This window comes from Polypterus senegalus, chromosome 4 (genome assembly GCF_016835505.1).
Source record: "Polypterus senegalus isolate Bchr_013 chromosome 4, ASM1683550v1, whole genome shotgun sequence".
Classification (NCBI taxonomy): domain Eukaryota; kingdom Metazoa; phylum Chordata; class Cladistia; order Polypteriformes; family Polypteridae; genus Polypterus; species Polypterus senegalus.
In genome coordinates, this window is record NC_053157.1 from 173,194,161 (window position 1) to 173,211,619 (window position 17,459).

The window sequence follows — 17,459 nt, forward strand, 5'->3', positions numbered from 1 at the left end:
ACCCATTATGTTAGTCACTTAAAGTGTGCTGAACAACAAAGAATACAGTTAGCACTTTTAAAGTTTAAATGATTTTTTACATGCAGTGTTGCTAATTTTAAACTTGGTTTTCTCTTCCACCTTAATAAAAGGATGAGTGTCGCTGTTACTGTGTGTATATCTGTCTGGTATTCCAAAAGATGACCTATCACAAAAACTTTTAGTAACAAAATGTAACACATTTGTCATTCCAATAGATGATGCATTGGAAACATGAACACTTCTTTATAAAACCCATACCTAATGACATATAACAGCATATGCACTGCAAATGTTAATGCTGAGGTCTACATTGATTGCTTAGATTTCAACCTATCTTAGATGGGTAGCACAGCTAGTTTTCCTACAAAATTTTAAACTGAGTATCAGAAATGCCTTGAAAAAGCTGGCTTTGAGAATGAAAGGAATATTAGTAAATCATTGTCATTTTTCACAAAAAGAAAAATTCTAAATTCTGAAAAACTGTAAATGTATAAAGAGTTCAAAGTGCCGTCATTTAGATTTAAGAATAGGATAAAAATTAAGATTGCGTATTTCTGTTACGTATTGGATATCCATTTTATCAGGTTAAAACTTTTCTCTTTTCTATGCTAAGACTACTTTTTTTGGGTTTGTGAGATTTTATTTAATAAAAGATTAACTTTTAGGATTTGTTTTGAATTTGGAAAAATATTTTCATTCTTTTAAATTGTGTGTTACATTCCCCTTTTAGAAGCTGCTACAGGAAGATAATGAGTAGCTAGAAGATCTGGCCTGGTTGCTGGGGACCTCCTCTTTGATTCGCATCACAAATATGCGCTATCCATTACAAATCAGTGCCAGGACTCCTTGGTCCAAGATGCAGATTTGGTCAGTTAACAACTGACATAATCTTGATTTCAATCTGTTAGTTTTAATTTATAGATCTTTTGTCTTTAGGGCTAAGTTTTCATCTTAGTGACTTGCTCTAGCAAAATAATAGATTTTTAGTGAATGACTCTTTGTCAATCTGTTTTAACTATGATTATGATTAAAGTGTCTGGCTTAAAAAACAGCTCAAAAACCCTTATAAAAAGACTTCCTCCTGTTTTCGATAGTACTTTTGTTTTTGATTTCACTCACACAGATCCTCTAGTTAGCTACTTTAAAGATCATAGCAGTTACTTTTGAATACATATTGCCAGAAGATTACCAGGCAGGTCGGTTTTGGGTAAAGTCAGCCGTTGGTGTCTGAGCTACTGAGCTGTCAGATATTTGTATCTTATAACTGGCATAACAATTTCAGATAGAGACTGATGGGTAAATGTACATTCAAATATGCAATATTCCAAAATGCAGAGAATGTAACAGCTGTATTTCTGTTCTTTTTAAATGTGTAAACCAACACAAGGTGAGACAAAAAAATAACTGGATTGGTAAAAAAAATATATTTATTGATGAATTACAGCAATCTGAACATTGTCACCTTCTATATACTCCCCCCTCCCGACCTCTACATCGCTCCATACGTATCTTCCATTGATTGAAACAGTGCTGGAAGTCTTCTTGCTTGAGGCTCTTCAACAGGCTTGCCGTTTCTGTCTTCACTTCATCCATTGAAGAAAAATGTGTTCCATTTTTGATTTTTGGGAACAAGTAAAAATCACAGGGAGTTAAATCCAAGAAAAACCAAAGTAACTGCTTAATTTAGTGCAATTAAAGACTCAATGCAATTTGACCAACTCAAAAGCATGATTTTTTAACACTAGATATAAGAATCATTGTCCTGGAGAATAGATACAGCAAAATACTCACACTCAACACTAACAGTATTGCCCACACACTAAATGAAATTTTACCTTTGTATTCAGACAAAAGTTAACACCCTGAAATGCATCAACAAGCCAAAAAGGTATAAACTAAAACAAAAAGTAAAATAAAGCTAATCCGTATGCAGCAGTCTGGACATCAAATTACATAAAAAGTTTATTTTGTATTTAGAGTAAGTACTATAAAAAAAAAAAAACATTACAAATTCAGAACTGGCATAGTCAGAATTAGAGAGCTGGGTTCAGGTAATCAGTAAACCAATGGGGAAAGATGGGCATGATAAATACAGCAGGGTATTTGTTCAGTCAATACAGATTCCCTGATACTGTGTTGTTGTTGTCTTAGTGCTAGTAAAAAGAATGGCAATAAAGAGGAAGAAGCAAACAAGTTGCAAAGTAAAATCTCTGGATACTACTCTTGGTCTGATCTTATAAAAGCTTGCTTGTATAAATTTTTGAGAATCAGATCAAATATTCCTCTGGCACTGATCTGGATTGGATTGATGTGGCTTTCATTTGATTTTAGTGTAAATGCTATACCATATTATGTTACAGCAGCAGTGAAAAACAATTTTGTTTTTTAAAGTCTTGTTTTCATTACAGGCTTAAACAAAAACAGCACAAGAACAACAGCAAATAAGGTCCAATACAATTTTTAATGGTAATGTTCTTTTCTTTTATTGTTTAGGAAGAAGTGCCACTGTTTCTTACCAGCCTATACTTTTTCTTCTATTCTTGCTTTGATAACAAGTTTATTTAAATTAACCTTTTATTTATGGTAAATGCTACAGATGAATTTTGATTCTCATTAGATTATATCAACCTAACATACCTCAAAACAATAGCACATTACATTGCATCAGTATTCCAGTGCAATGGAAGGTAATACCTCAACGCAAATGTGAGATATTTACCATATATATTAATTAGATATTTTCTATAGAAGCTAGGTTTCGAAGAACTTAAGAAAAAGAAATTAATTTTTACTGGCAAGTAGAACATTTAAAAAAAACTGAGGACCAAACATTCGGATGCATTTTAAGTGATCCACTCACAATAGTATAGCACTTGACCACATTGTGATTGTGTTAAAGCTGACTCAGACCAACTTACAGAAGTGTAAACTGCAAATGCCATTTTTACCCACATGTAGAAAGGTGAGCAGTTGTGCAACTTCTAAATCCTCCTCCCATGTCCTCTAAGATTCAGTTCTCATGGGCTATAGAATGTTTGTGCATGATAAGCATGAATCTGAAATTGAGATACAGTGTACTGAGGTAATAAATAATAGTTTGTGAGAGACTGACAGAATGGTAAGTCCAATACTATTAAATACACATTTATGCTGTTTAAAGTATCTCTGTCCTTGGTCAATGCCAGCTATCAGTTTTCCGATAGAAGACTGGAAATGAAGTCATTCTAACCAACAGACAGGAGCACTAACACTTATATTTTATAAAGAAAAGGTGTTGTAGATTTTTTTTGTTGTAAATTTCCACTTAAAAAAATGTTGGCACACGCTTAGCACCACAGTCCCAGAACTTCAGGAACCTTGACCTAATTCCCGACCCAGACCATGTTTTTCTGGCATCCACATTCTTCTCTGTAGGTACTCCACTTTTCATCCCATATTTCAAAGTTCTGCTAATTCTAAATTGGTGAAGTATGACAGGCTAATTCCTTATAATACATAATATTCACATATGTTTTGAACATTCTTAAAAGAAATGTTTTTGTTTAGGCATTTGACCACTGCCACTTACATATAATAAATACAATAAAAAAAAAATAATTTTGATTAACTGGATGTAGTAATTTAAACACTTCCAAAAGAAGTTTGGCAAATTTCAGAAAAGTTTATATTCTAAATTTTAAATTTATTAAGGGCAATATTTTGTGTTAACCCTTGAATACTAATAGCCATAAATATGACAATCACATTAAACTATATTTTTAGTATTTTATTTAATAAATAGGATAGAAAATGGATAGATGGATGGATGTGTGGCCTGCAAGGGGGCTTCACCAAGCCATAAAACCTCAGGCACAATTACATCACAATAATCTTGGGTTCAAATGAACCTTTTTGTCTTACAATATACATTTAAACAGGCTTCTTTCTCAATACACAATGAAATTATCTTATCCTTTTCTGATTTCTTCCTCCCCTACTCCTCAGCAAGCTTTTACCTACCTCCTACAGACTTCAACGCCTGGGTGAGATGGAGTGGCTTCTTCTATAATGGACCTAGGAATACTTCTGGTGCCACCGCAGTACACCCAGGAAGCACTTCCAGTCAGGCAGATCCTCTCTAAAGCAAGGAATCCTTTTACCTGCCGCACCCCAGGAAACCCAGTAGGGTGAATCATTGGGACTACAACACCCATGCAGACCCGCAGGAGTGCAGATGGGAGCGCTATCACAAGGATGCTGCCACCTATTAAACTTGGGGAGCACATGGACCCAGGAGGCTGCTTCACCCCATCCATTATAAAGGCTTCCCGGTTGGGCAGGGAAGCATGCATCCCAGGTGGGATAACAACCAATCCTTGTACTCTGTAACAATAGATAGATGGATGAATGGATATTTTGAAGGGTTTACCAATAGATTATGGAAACTGAGTCTTTTGTTTCATTAGAAAATTCAGCAGTCATAATTAGTACTTAAAAGTTAATTGAAGAAATGAATAAATTAAATTGTAGTAATTTGCTACCAAGTCAGCAACCTTTTGTAGTGACAGGAAGAAAAATACAAATGAAAAAATACAGATTTCAGCAATTCTGGAAGAAGTTTGTATTTCAAGGTATAGCCATTAAAATGTCTTTCTTTAAAGGACAACTCACATTAGCTATCAGGAACAATAACTAATGACATATTTTGAATCTTTTGTTTTTCATTACTTTTCTTTGGCATTGTTGCTATTAAACTGATTTCCAGGGGAAACTTTATGTTGTTTGGTCTCATTAGTCTATAAACAAAAGTTTAGTAAATCATTCCATGAAATAATTTCAGGACAAAACCAAATCCAAATCCAAAGTCTAAACATAACAAGAGTGAAAAACAGAATTAACTGTTAATTTTTTATTTGAATAGTTTACTTGAAACTGTTAAGAACTGAGAAAAATGTTTTGGCAGGTTACACATTTTTTTATGTGTCATATAAGTTTGTTCTTTTGATTCATGAGATTATGTTTTGTAAATAAAAAATATATTTTTTTTTACTTTGCGCCTGACAACCATAACATATTATCAATGGAGGTTCAATCATCAATGGTTTTCAATGGATTTTGATGTTTTAGGGTCTCCAGATACCGAAAACTTCAATATCTCAATGATGGGTAAGTGTCTGTGTGTAACAGTTTCTTGAGGATGGTCTAGAGTTAAAATGGCTGGATGGAAAAGTACCAAACTCAAAACTTAAGCCTGTTTTGAGATAATGATGCGCTGATTAGTTTTTGAGTCAAATCATGCAAGAGAAATGGGCACTCAAGAGGAACCCACAAATACCGCAATTCTGCAATTAGTTATGAATTCTTTTTCTTTTTTTTTTACGGAGGTAAAAAGCTTAGGGGTAATTGTTGAATGTAATCTGAATTGTAAATCGCATATTAATCAGATCATTAGGACAGCATTTTTTCACTTAAGAAACATAAGAAAAGTTAGACCTCTTATATCACTGAAAGATGCTGAGAAATTAGTTCACGCGTTTGTTTTCAGTCGACTAGATTACTGTAACGCACTCCTCTCAGGACTACCCAAAAAAGATATAAATCGTTTGCAACGAGTGCAGAATGCAGCTGCTAGAATCCTAACTAGGAAAAGAAAATCCGAGCACATCTCTCCAGTTTTGATGTCACTACACTGGTTACCTGTGTCATTCAGGATTGACTTTAAAATTCTGCTTATGGTTTATAAAGCCTTAAATAATCTTGCCCCATCTTATATATCGGAATGTCTGACACCTTATATTCCAAATCGTAACCTTAGATCCTCAAATGAGTGTCTCCTTTTGTTTTCTTATGGTGTCTTTTATTTTTCTATTCTTTATTATGTAAAGCACTTTGAGCTACTGTTTGTATGAAAATGTGCTATATAAATAAATGTTGTTGTTGTTGTTGTTCTCACTTGCTATCATAATAAACCTATTTTATGATCAGGAAGATCAGCATCAAAGCAGTAAATAATTACTGAAATGTTATAGAATAGTTCAGGTAACTTGGTTCCTAGGGCACAAAAACTACTGATGTTTACAGCCAATTTTTTTTGTTTTATTTAAAGTATGTCCTATCACCATTTCAGAAACCACTATGAGTGGAGAAAGGTTTGCTAGGGGATCTGGCTTAGTTACGAAGGGTCTCCTCCCTGACTCACACAACATGGACTTGCTGATAAATTACAGTGCAGCACATGAGCCCTTTAGTCCAAGATATGGGTTTGATTAGTGAACTAATATGGTTAGATAGTCTTGAACTCAATACCCTGATTTTCACTTGTAACTATTTTGTCTCAGCTTGATTTTTGTCTTAGTGTTTGTCTCTAAAAATATAAGAATATAGAATATTGGGGAGCAAGTCTTGTTTAACTATGATTAAGGTTGTACCCTCTGGTTTGAAAAGCAATGCACAACCTTCCCACCAGGCTTCCTTCCGGTTTTCATTTTATTTTGGGAAAGATTTCTTTTTGTTTTGATTGTATTTCCAGGAGAAATGTGCATCTCATGATTAGCTTTTTTAAACATCTTAGCAGTTGCTCTTAAACAGAAGATTAAATGCAGTTATCAGTTTGGGAGAAAAGACAGGAAGTTGATCTCTGTATTGCAGAGCTGTCAAGACATTTCATGTTCTTATAACTGTCCCTAACAGTGAGTGTTCTCACTGGATCAATTGGGTTTGCCCCTGTGACACCATGATGTGGTGGCCATCTTGAGCCTCCAGAAACAATAGGAGTTCACCAGGAATCAAGGCAAAAACAGTTTAAACAAAAAAATGCATAAAAAAGTGCAAAAATTGCTGGAAAATAGTTAGTGGTAACTCCATGCCCATAAAGCCACCACTGTTCTTGACTGAATTGTCTTTTGATTGGACAACTATTTTGCCATTGTCTTCACTCAGTATTCTTGCTTACAGGTGTGTGCTGCATGTAGGAGTTTCTTTATTCCCCACTGTTTTGAGATATAGATAATCCCTTATATTCATTATCACTCAATTTGTAAGGACACCAGGGCTATCTCTAAAATAACACACATCTATAATTTTAAAGACTATTAGAGTGTACCAAATGCTGTGTGTCTATTAAAATATAGCAATCAGACAAAGTCTTCTCCAAGTCATACTGAACTTGGAGTCTCAGGTGCTCTGAGGATGCAGTGCTATTTTGCTAACCCAGTCATAATACAGGTCAAATACTAATATAAAATTTTTATTTAGAATAAAATCACCAAAGTATTAATTTAGCACATGGTGAGGGAAAAACTGGCCCTTGGAAATGCAAAAGATAATTATCTTTTCATTACATATCAGAATTTATTATGCATATTTAGTTACTGTGACTAATTACTTACGATGTCAGGCCGCTACTATTAAATATGATAGGAATGCACATGCATAATTACAAAATATTACACAAACAATTATTGTTAATCAGACTGTTTTTATACACTGAATTGATTCCTTTGAAAGACAAGCAATGGCTGTTTTTAGGGAAATATATATTTTGCAGTCTAAGACCTTCTACAGTTTTTAATTAAGATATGTAATATATGTTAGAAATGCATCTTTAGATTTGTCTCACAATAAAAACATTCAAATATGGGCTATGAAGTAAACAGAACAGAAGATGAGCAAGAATGATTTCTTCATAAAGAGCATTACTCTAAAACTTAAGATTTTTTTCATTTGAAATACATGTTGCAAAAGCTCTAAAGATTCTTTTTCCAAATCGGGACCAGAGAGAGTTTGAAACTATCTAAACTGAATACCAAGTCTGTTCCAGTGAACATTTATAAAGATGCACAGCATGGGAGGACTGAGAGTGGACAATAACACAGCAAAGGATCAAGAGGGTTTTATTTAATGTCACCTGAGAGCACAGCATGATGATAGAACCACACTGAAATAAGAGAATTACGGTGGTGGTTATTTGTAAAGCACACAACAGAGAAGTCTTATTCGGCTAGTGTGCCAACCAATATGAGAATAAGTTTCATCACTAAAAGAGCTTATCAAACTCACAACGAATGCAGAAATTATCTAATGTTCAAATGGAGCAGTGAAGACAAATCAGAAAGATACAAGGTACATTGCTGATCATTTGTAATATGCTCACGTGACCCTTCATATATGACAAGAACACATTTATAGCCAAAATTTCACAATGTGTTAATATGGGAGCTAGTTCACTTTTTTATAACGTATAGATGAGAGAAATGATTTCACCTTACACAACAGTCAATGAGCAATCTACAGTATAGTACTTAAGAATAAAGAACTGTTGGGTAAAAATAATTTAAGAAAAAGTATGTATTCATACTTTTGAGTTTCTTAGATCTGAGCACCTGTACGAGTGACTGTTTATTCAGCAGTGTGGCACAAATTCTCTGAAACTGCCATCATAAATCTGAATCTGATGCTCAAGCCAAGAGTAAAACCAAATATTTCCTTTGTTTTATTTTCAAAGTATGAATCATGTTTTTAATATGTGACATAATTATAGGCATTATATGCTTCACTTTATATTAAACTGTTTACTATTAAAGGTACTAAATAAAAATAATGCAAAAAAATACTGTAACTCTAAAAAAATAAAATTCCTGTGGGTGGGTTAATTCTGCACCACTTGGTTGTATAGTAATAGAGTCCATTAAATTCACCAAGGGGAATTCTGAAAATACCATGCTTAAGGAAGTTATGGCTGCAAATAAGTTTACCAAGTTTCTGGGAAAAATCTCCTGTGAAATATGTAAATTTAAGTTTTACAGAGCATGAAAGGTGTGGCGGAATCTCTTTATACACATCAAGTGAAACAGAGTTATTCTTGTAATGAAATATCTCATTAACATCATGAGTAGCTAGGAGTGCAGACATTAACAGTGAAATTAATCACTATTATTGTTCTTAATCTCATGACAGGTTTAATTTATTACATTAATTTCACTGTTCTTTTTGCTTGCCTTGATTACTTTTTTCTTCAACCAAATTTGTTCCCCCTATATTTGCACAGTAATCTGATTATTTTAACAATTTAAACAAACAAGACTCATTAATTCAAATGTTTGTGTGCCCCAGTGATCCTAGGAGATATGTTGTCTGGGGCTTTAAACCCCTGGTAGGGCCACCCAAGGCAAACTGGTCCTAGGTGAGGGATGAGACAAAGAGCGGTTCAGCAAACCTTCTATGATGAATAAAAACTTTGGACTGCATTTTCCCTTGCCCAGACGCAGGTCACCAGGGTCCCCCTCTGGACCCAGACCTGGAGTTGGGGCTTGATGGTGAGCACCTGGTGGCTGGGCCTGCACCCATGGGGGTTGGCCAGGCACAGCCCGAAGAGGCAACATGGGTCCTCCTTCCCATGGGCTTACCACCTAAGGGAGGGGCCAAGGAGGTCAGGTGCAGTTTGAGTTGGGTGGTGGCCGGAGGAGGGGACATTGGTGGTCCGATCTTCGGATACAGAAGCTGGCTCTTGGGACATGGAATGTCACCTCTCTGAAGGGGAAGGAGCCTGAGCTAGAGCGCAAGGTTAAGAGGTTCCAGCTAGATATAGTCAGGCTTACCTCAATGCACAGCTTGGACTCTGGAACCAATCTCCTTGAGAGGGGCTAGACTCTCTACCATTCTGGAGTTGCCCTTGGTGAGGGGGGCAGAGCGGGTGTGGGCATACTTTTTGCCCCCCGACTTGGAACCTGTTCATTGGGGTTTACCCTGGTGGACGAGAGGGTAGCCTCCCTCCACCTTCAGGTATGATATGAACCTGAGCAGTGTTTTGTTATTGGACTTCTGTGCTCATCATAGATTGTCCATAATGAACACCATGTTCAAGCATAGGGGTGTTCATATCTGCACTTGGCACCAGGACACACTAGGCCACTGTTTGATGATCGACTTTGTGGTCGTGTCGTCGGACCTGCGGCCACATGTCTTGGACACTCGGGTGAAGAGAGGGGTGGAGCTGTCAACTGATCACCACCTGGTGGTGAGTTGGCTTCAATGGTGGGAGAGGATGCCGGTCAGGCCTGGTAGGCCCAACCGTGTTGTGAGGGTCTGCTGGGAACGGCTGGCAGAGTCCCCTGTCAGAAGTAGCTTCAACTCCCACCTCCGCAGAACTTCGACCACGTCTCGAGGGAGGTGGGGGACATTGAGTCTGAATGGGCCATGTTCCATGCTTCTATTATTGAGGCAGCTGACTGGAGATGTGGCCGTAAGGTGGTCGGTGCCTGTCGTGGTGGCAATTCCCGAACCCGTTGGTGGACACGGGTCAAGCTGAAGAAGGAGTCCTACAGGACCCTTTTGTCCTGTGGGACTCTGGAGGCAGCTGATAGGTACCGGCAGGCCAAGTGGAATGTGGTTTCAGTGGTTGCTGAGGCAAAACTCAGCCGTGGGAGGAGTTTGGGGAGGCCATGGAGAACGACTTTCGGACAGCTTCGAGGAGATTCTGGTCCACCATCCAGCGTCTCAGGAGGGGGAAGCAGTGCAGTGTCAACACCGTATATAGTGGGGATGGTGCGCTGCTGACCTCGACTGACGTTGTGGGTCGGTGGGAGGAGTACTTCAAGACCTCCTCAATCCCACTAACATGCCTTCCACTGAGGAAGCAGAGCCTGGGGACTCTGAGGTGGGCTCTCCCATCTCTGGGACTGAAGTCACCGAGGTGGTCAAAAAACTCCTTGGTGGCAGGGCCCCGGGGGTGGATGAGATACGCCCGAGTTCCTTAAGGCTCTGGATGTTGTAGGACTGTCTTGGTTGACACGTCTCTGCAACATCGCATGGACATCGGGACAGTGCCTCTGGATTGGCAGACGGGGTGGTGGTCCCCTCTTTAAAAAGGGGGACCGGAGGGTGTGTTCCAACTATAGAGGGATCACACTCCTCAGCCTCCCTGGAAAAGTCTATTCGGGGTTCTGGAGAGGAGGGTCCGTCGGATAGTCAACCTCGGATTCAGGAGGAACAGTGTGGTTTTCGTCCTGGTCGCGAACAGTGGACCAGCTCTTCACCCTTAGCAGAGTCCTGGAGGGTGCATGGGAGTTTGCCCGACCGGTCTACATGTGTTTTGTGGACTTGGAAAAGGCATTCGACCGTGTCCCTCGGGAATCCTGTGGGGTGCTCGGGAGTATGGGGTACCGGACCCCTGATAAGAGCTGTTGGTCTCTGTACAACCGTGTCAGAGCTTGGTCCGCATTGCCGCAGTAAGTCGAGCCCGCTTCCAGTGAGAGTTGGACTCCGCCAGGGCTGCCCTTTGTCACCGATTCTGTTCATAACTTTTATGGACAGAATTTCTAGGCGCAGCCAGGGTGTTGAAGGGGTCCGGTTTGGTGGACTCAGGATTGGGTCACTGCTTTTTGCAGATGATGTTGTCCTGTTTGCTTCATCAGGCCGTGATCTTCAGCTCTCTGGATCGGTTCGCAGCTGAGTGTGAAGCGGCTGGGATGAGAATCAGCACCTCCAAATCCGAGAGCATGGTCCTCAGCCGGAAAAGGGTGGAGTGCCCTCTCAGGGTTGGGGGAGAGATCCTGCCCCAAGTGGAGGAGTTCAAGTATCTCGGGGTCTTGTTCACGAGTGAGGGAAGAATGGAGCGTGAGATCGACAGGCGGATCGGTGCGGCATCCGCAGTGATGCGGGCTCTGCATCGGTCTGTCGTGGTGAAAAAGGAGCTGAGCCGTAAGGCAAAGCTCTCAATTTACCAGTCGATCTACCTTCCTACCCTCACCTATGGTCATGAGCTATGGGTAGTGACCGAAAGAACGAGATCGCGAATACAAGCGGCTGAAATGAGTTTCCTCCGCAGGGTGTCTGGGCTTTCCCTTAAAGATAGGGTGAGAAGCTCAGTCATCCGGGAGGGGCTCAGAGTAGAGCCGCTGCTCCTCCACATCGAGAGGAGTCAGATGAGGTGGCTCGGGCATCTGATCAGGATGCCTCCTGGACGCCTCCCTGGTGAGGTGTTCCGGCACGTCCAACCGGGAGGAGGCCCCGGGGAAGACCCAGGACACGCTGGAGGGACTATGTCTCCCGGCTGGCCTGGGAACGCCTTTGGGATTCTCCCGGAAGAGCTGGCAGAAGTGGCCGGGAGAGGGAAGTCTGGGCCTCTCTGCTTAAGCTGCTGCCCCCGCGACCCGACCTCGGATAAGCGGAAGAGAATGGAGAATGGAGAATGGAGATTTTATTTTATACAAATATAGTTAATGATACATAGAATGCACAGCATAATAGTAAACTAAATGTAAAAACACTGAATAACATTGAGAAAACCTTGCACAACAGGGAAAACTAACACTGCAAGAGTTTGCGCTGTAGCGCTACTAACTGCTCGCTAAAAACACTTTTTTTAATGAGTTTTAAGCACAGGAAAAAAAAATTTACATTTGAAAAATCCGTAATTTAATAAACCACCAAGAAAAGTAACATTGCAACAATGCACACTACGAACCGATCGCTGTAAACAGAAGTGAAGTGGAGGTTAAAATCCAATAGAAAAAAGTCTTCATTAAATACAACAATGTTTAAACAATGCTCGGATCTGTCTCTCTAAAAACTAGCCTTATGCATCCAGCCATCTCTCTCGCGTGCGCGTCTGTGTGTGTGTGGGTGTCTCTCTCTCGTACGCGTATCTGTGTGTGTGTGTGGGAATGCACAGGGAGAGACTGACCACGTGCAGAAATCATTGGCGCGCACAAACTGAAAGGGAAACTGAGTCTGTGGTTATGATCAGATGCAAAAGTTTTGTGAACTTTTTTGTCATAGACCAATTTGTACGTGTTCCGAGACGTTCGTGAACCGAGGTTCCACTCTATATGGTGGGGATGGTGCGCTGCTGACCTCAATTCGGGACGTTGTGGGTCGGTGGGGGTGTCCCACTAACATGCCTTCCAATTGGGAAGAAGAGCCTGGGGACTCCGAGGTGGACTCCCCCATCTCTGGGACTCCTTGGTGGCAGAGTCCTGGGGGTGGATGAGATTCACACGGAGTTCCTCAAGGCTGGATGTTGTAGGACTGTCTTGGTTGACACGCCTCTGCAACATCGCATGGACATCAGGGACAGTGCCTCTGGATTGGCAGACTGGGGTGGTGGTCCCCCTCTTTAAGAAGGGGACCAGAGGGTGTGTTCCAACTACTGAGGGATCAAACTCCTAAGCCTCCTTGGAAAAGTGTATTCAGGGGTCCTGGAGTGGAGGGTCCGTCGGATAGTCGAACCTCGGATTCAGGAGGAACAGTGTGGTTTTTGTCCTGGTCGCGGAACAGTGGACCAGCTCTACACTCTTAGCAGGGTCCTGGAGGGTGCATGGGAGTTTGCCAAACCAGTCTACATGTGTTTTGTGGACATGAAAAAGGCGTTCGACTGTGTCCCTCAGGGAATCCTTTGGGGGTACTCCGAGAGTATGGGGTACCGGACCTCCTGATAAGGGCTGTTCGGTCCCTGTATAATTGGTGTCAGAGCTTGGTCCACATTGCCGGCAGTAAGTCAAACCCGTTTCCGGTGAGAGTTGGACTCTGCCAGGGCTGCCCGTTGTCACCGATTCTGTTCATAACTTTTATGGACAGAATTTCTAGGCGCAGCCAGAGTGTTGAGGGGGTCTGGTTTGGTGGACTCAGGATTGGGTCACTGCTTTTTGCAGATGATGTTGTCCTGTTTGCTTCATCAGGCCGTGATCTTCAACTCTCTCTGGATTGGTTCGCAGCTGAGTGTGAACCAGCTGGGATGGGAATCAGCACCTCCAAATCCGAGACCATGGTCCTCAGCCGGAAAAGGGTCGAGTGCCCTCTCAGGGTTGGGAGCAAGATCCTACCCCAAGTGAAGGAGTTCAAGTATCTTGGGGTCTTGTTCACAAGTAAGGGACGAATGGAGCGTGAGATCGACAGGCGGAATGGTGCGGTGTCCAGAGTGATGCGGGCTCTACATCGGTCTGTCGTGCTGAAAAAGGAGCTGAGCCATAAGGCAAAGCTCTCAATTTACCATTCGATCTATGTTCCTACCCTCACCCATGGTCATGACCTATGGGTAGTGACTGAAAGAACAAGATCGCGAATACAAGCGGACGAAATGTTTCCTCTGCAGGGCGTCTGGGCATTCCTTTAAAAATAGGGTGAGAAGCTCAGTCATCGGGGAGGGGCTCAGAGTAGAGCCGCTACTCCTCCGCATTAAGAGGAGTCAGATGAGGTGGCTCGAGTATCTGATCAGGATGCCTCCTGGACGCCTCCCTGGTGAGGTGTTCCGGGCACGTCCAACTGGGAGGAGGCCCCGGGGAAGACCCAGGACACGCTGGAGGGACTATGTCTCTTGGCTGGCCTGGGAACATCTTGGGATTCCCCTGGAAGAGCTAGAAGAAGTGGACGGGGAGAAGGAAGTCTGGGTAACTCTGCTCAAGCTGCTGCCCCCGCAACCCGATTTCAGACAAACAGAAGAGGATGGATTGCCATCTGCAGCATATAAAGGTAGGCAACAATTTTTTAGTCTTTCTGATTTTTGTTTGTTAATATTCTGATTAGTATTTGCATTTATAAGATTTCAAATCATTTATAAATTAATTTGTCAGCCGCTGTGTATTAGGTTGTAGTGGTAACCATACTTACCACTATAACATGCATTACAGAATAAACAAGACTACAATATAGTATTACACATTCAGATAGATAGATAGATAGATAGATAGATAGATAGATAGATATTCATTTGTCCCTAGGGGGACACTTGACTTTTTAGAAAAGCTCTTAAAATAAATATTTGCATGAATAGATAAATAAACACATGATTAAATAACCATACACACACACTTAGGTCTGAACACAAACTGGAATGACTACAAAGCAAGAATATTCACAAGAAAGAAAAGTTCTGATTTTGCAGTCCTAGTGACAATGATGCCTTATGCAGATTTATTAGTGTAAAGGAGCCCCATTAGCATTTCTTAACACACTTCTGCTAAATAATTTGTTTGCTAAAAGTACTCAGTGTTAGTGTGTCATGGAAAGGATGTGCAGCATTGTTCATAATGGCACTCGGTTTTGTTTTCATTCTCTCCTTTGCTATGACCTCCAGGAGGTTCAGAGTTCATTCTGTAACTGAACATGCCCTTTTTAATTAGCTTGTTGATTTGGTGGGCCTCCCTTGAAGTGATGTTACCAGCCCAGCACACCACAGGCCATTACATAGTTATAGAAGATGTGAAGGATGTCACTTCCCACACTACAGGAATACAGTCTCCTAAGAAAAAAGAGCTTGCTCTGCTCTTTCTTATATACAGTAGTTCCTCTGTATTCTAAAACCAGTCTAACCTGTCATTAATGTGGACCCCCAAGTACTTGTAGGAATGAACCATTTCTACATCCACTCCTAGAATAGTGACTGTACATAGACAGTCTTTGGTGTGGCAAAAGTTAATAACCAGTTCCTTGGTTTTGCTGATGTTAAGATGCAGACAATTCTCTTAGCACCAAGAAACACTAAAAACACAGCAAATGCACAAAAGAGTCCAGCACCTGACTTCCCTAAAAAAAGCTTGTAATTTTAACCGCAGACATATGACATATCTAAATTTTATTATGTAAAGTAAAGGAAGAATCTTTTTTTTTTTCAAACAAAACATGCAGTTGTCTTGCTCCAATGGTGTTGCAGTGGTAGCGCGATAAAATAACATTTTTAATGTAGGCAAATCTTTTGAAATGCATTTACATTGCTAGTAACTGGGACAAGTTTCATTCAGATTGAATAATTTATTCAATTTTTCCATTCCAGACCCCTCCAGACAAAGGGAGATTTATTGAATACATAATACATACATGGTAAGTAAAATACAAGGAGTGGCAATGATAAAAAAATATAACAAAGACTGCAGCCAATCTGGGCCTACCAAATGCTGTAGAGCTCCCTTGTCATCTTTGCCCTCAATTAAACACATACCAACATTCCTTGAAACTCCATTCCCCTCCTTCTAGAAGCACTTTAGCAACTTGTTCTCCCTTCTCCTATCACAGCTTCAAACTCATGAAGCCTTTTTTGGAGCATTTCTGGGGTCACTTCATGTCCTATCTGAAGTACTTCTGAGGCAAACCTATTAAACTACTGAGTACTTCCACTCAGAATTCCCCATGGCAAATATATCCCTGTCTTTAGACTGCTTATGCCAAAACGGGTAGGAAATCTTGCTAGGGCATTAACAAAATAGGTGGCTTTTTTCTTGCAGGCCACAGGTGTGGCAGGTGGTAAAGGATGTGTGTTCTCTTGTTCTGCATTCCTCACTTTTATTATTATTATTATTATTTTAGTGATTAAAAATTATTTTATTTTTTTTAATCACTGTATCATCTTTTGGCATACTGGCTTCAATGTAACATTTCAAACATATAGGAAAACACTAACACATAGCAGAAAAATTTCAAAACATATCAGAGCTTTTGCCATATGAGAATTTATTATACAATGCCTTTCCTTGGCTTCTGAGTTTAGGTATTTTAATACAGCTAACATGCCAACCAAAAAAACACAATAATTTGAAGATACTGTGATAAAATTTCAGGCAACAGACCAAAAAAGGTTGGAAAAGGTTGAAAAATCAGTAGAGTAAAGAAGACATATTTTACAAAGCAGAGTTCACAATTGACCTGGCTAACAAACTGAGACTGTTCCATAAGTATGGTGGGTAAGAGGAAGAGGAGGAGTCAGGACAACCAGAACCGGAACTGATGTGGCAGGAAAAGGAATTCTGGGTAGTAGAAATTATGTCATCAGGGTTGGTTGGAAGTGATCTCAGAAGGGAGTGGATCAATGGTGATGTCACTATGAGTCAGAGTCCTCGGCTGGGCTGCAGGGGAATATGAGGAGAGAGGGTCAGGTGAGAGCGGCAACCCCTGGACTGGCTGACAGATAACTATTTGAGCCTGTAAAGTGTTCCCCATGTGCACGTGTGTGACATACACTTTCATGGCTATGCAAGCTGGTGACTTTAAATGACAGATTTCTATTATTTGTCTTACATTTCAGATAATCAGTTTATTGAATAAATCAAGTTTACTACTCTTATATAAGGTGTTTGTCAATTTAATCACTTACAGTTTCTAATTTCTTATGGTGTAATACTCATAAACAGACAAACTACAGTATTAAAATAGGGTACACTTTTTTCCCCAATTGGACTACAGCTACCCTAGCAAAAGTAATTTCAGTGTTGCACTTCATAGATTTGGGTCCCCACTGTTCTAAACTGGAAATCTGGCTTTCTCACTTGTGTACTGTCTGCAGTATATTTCTGTATTAAAAAGATTTGAAACCGAACTTGCATTTAAAACTTCAAAATTAAAATAGATGAAAGTATTACACTGGTATGTATATGTGTCCCTAGAAATGTTACCACAAGAATGTATCAAGATTTTAAATTTGCTATTTATATGAACTGAGACTTTTGGATTAAATTACAACAGTGTATAATATG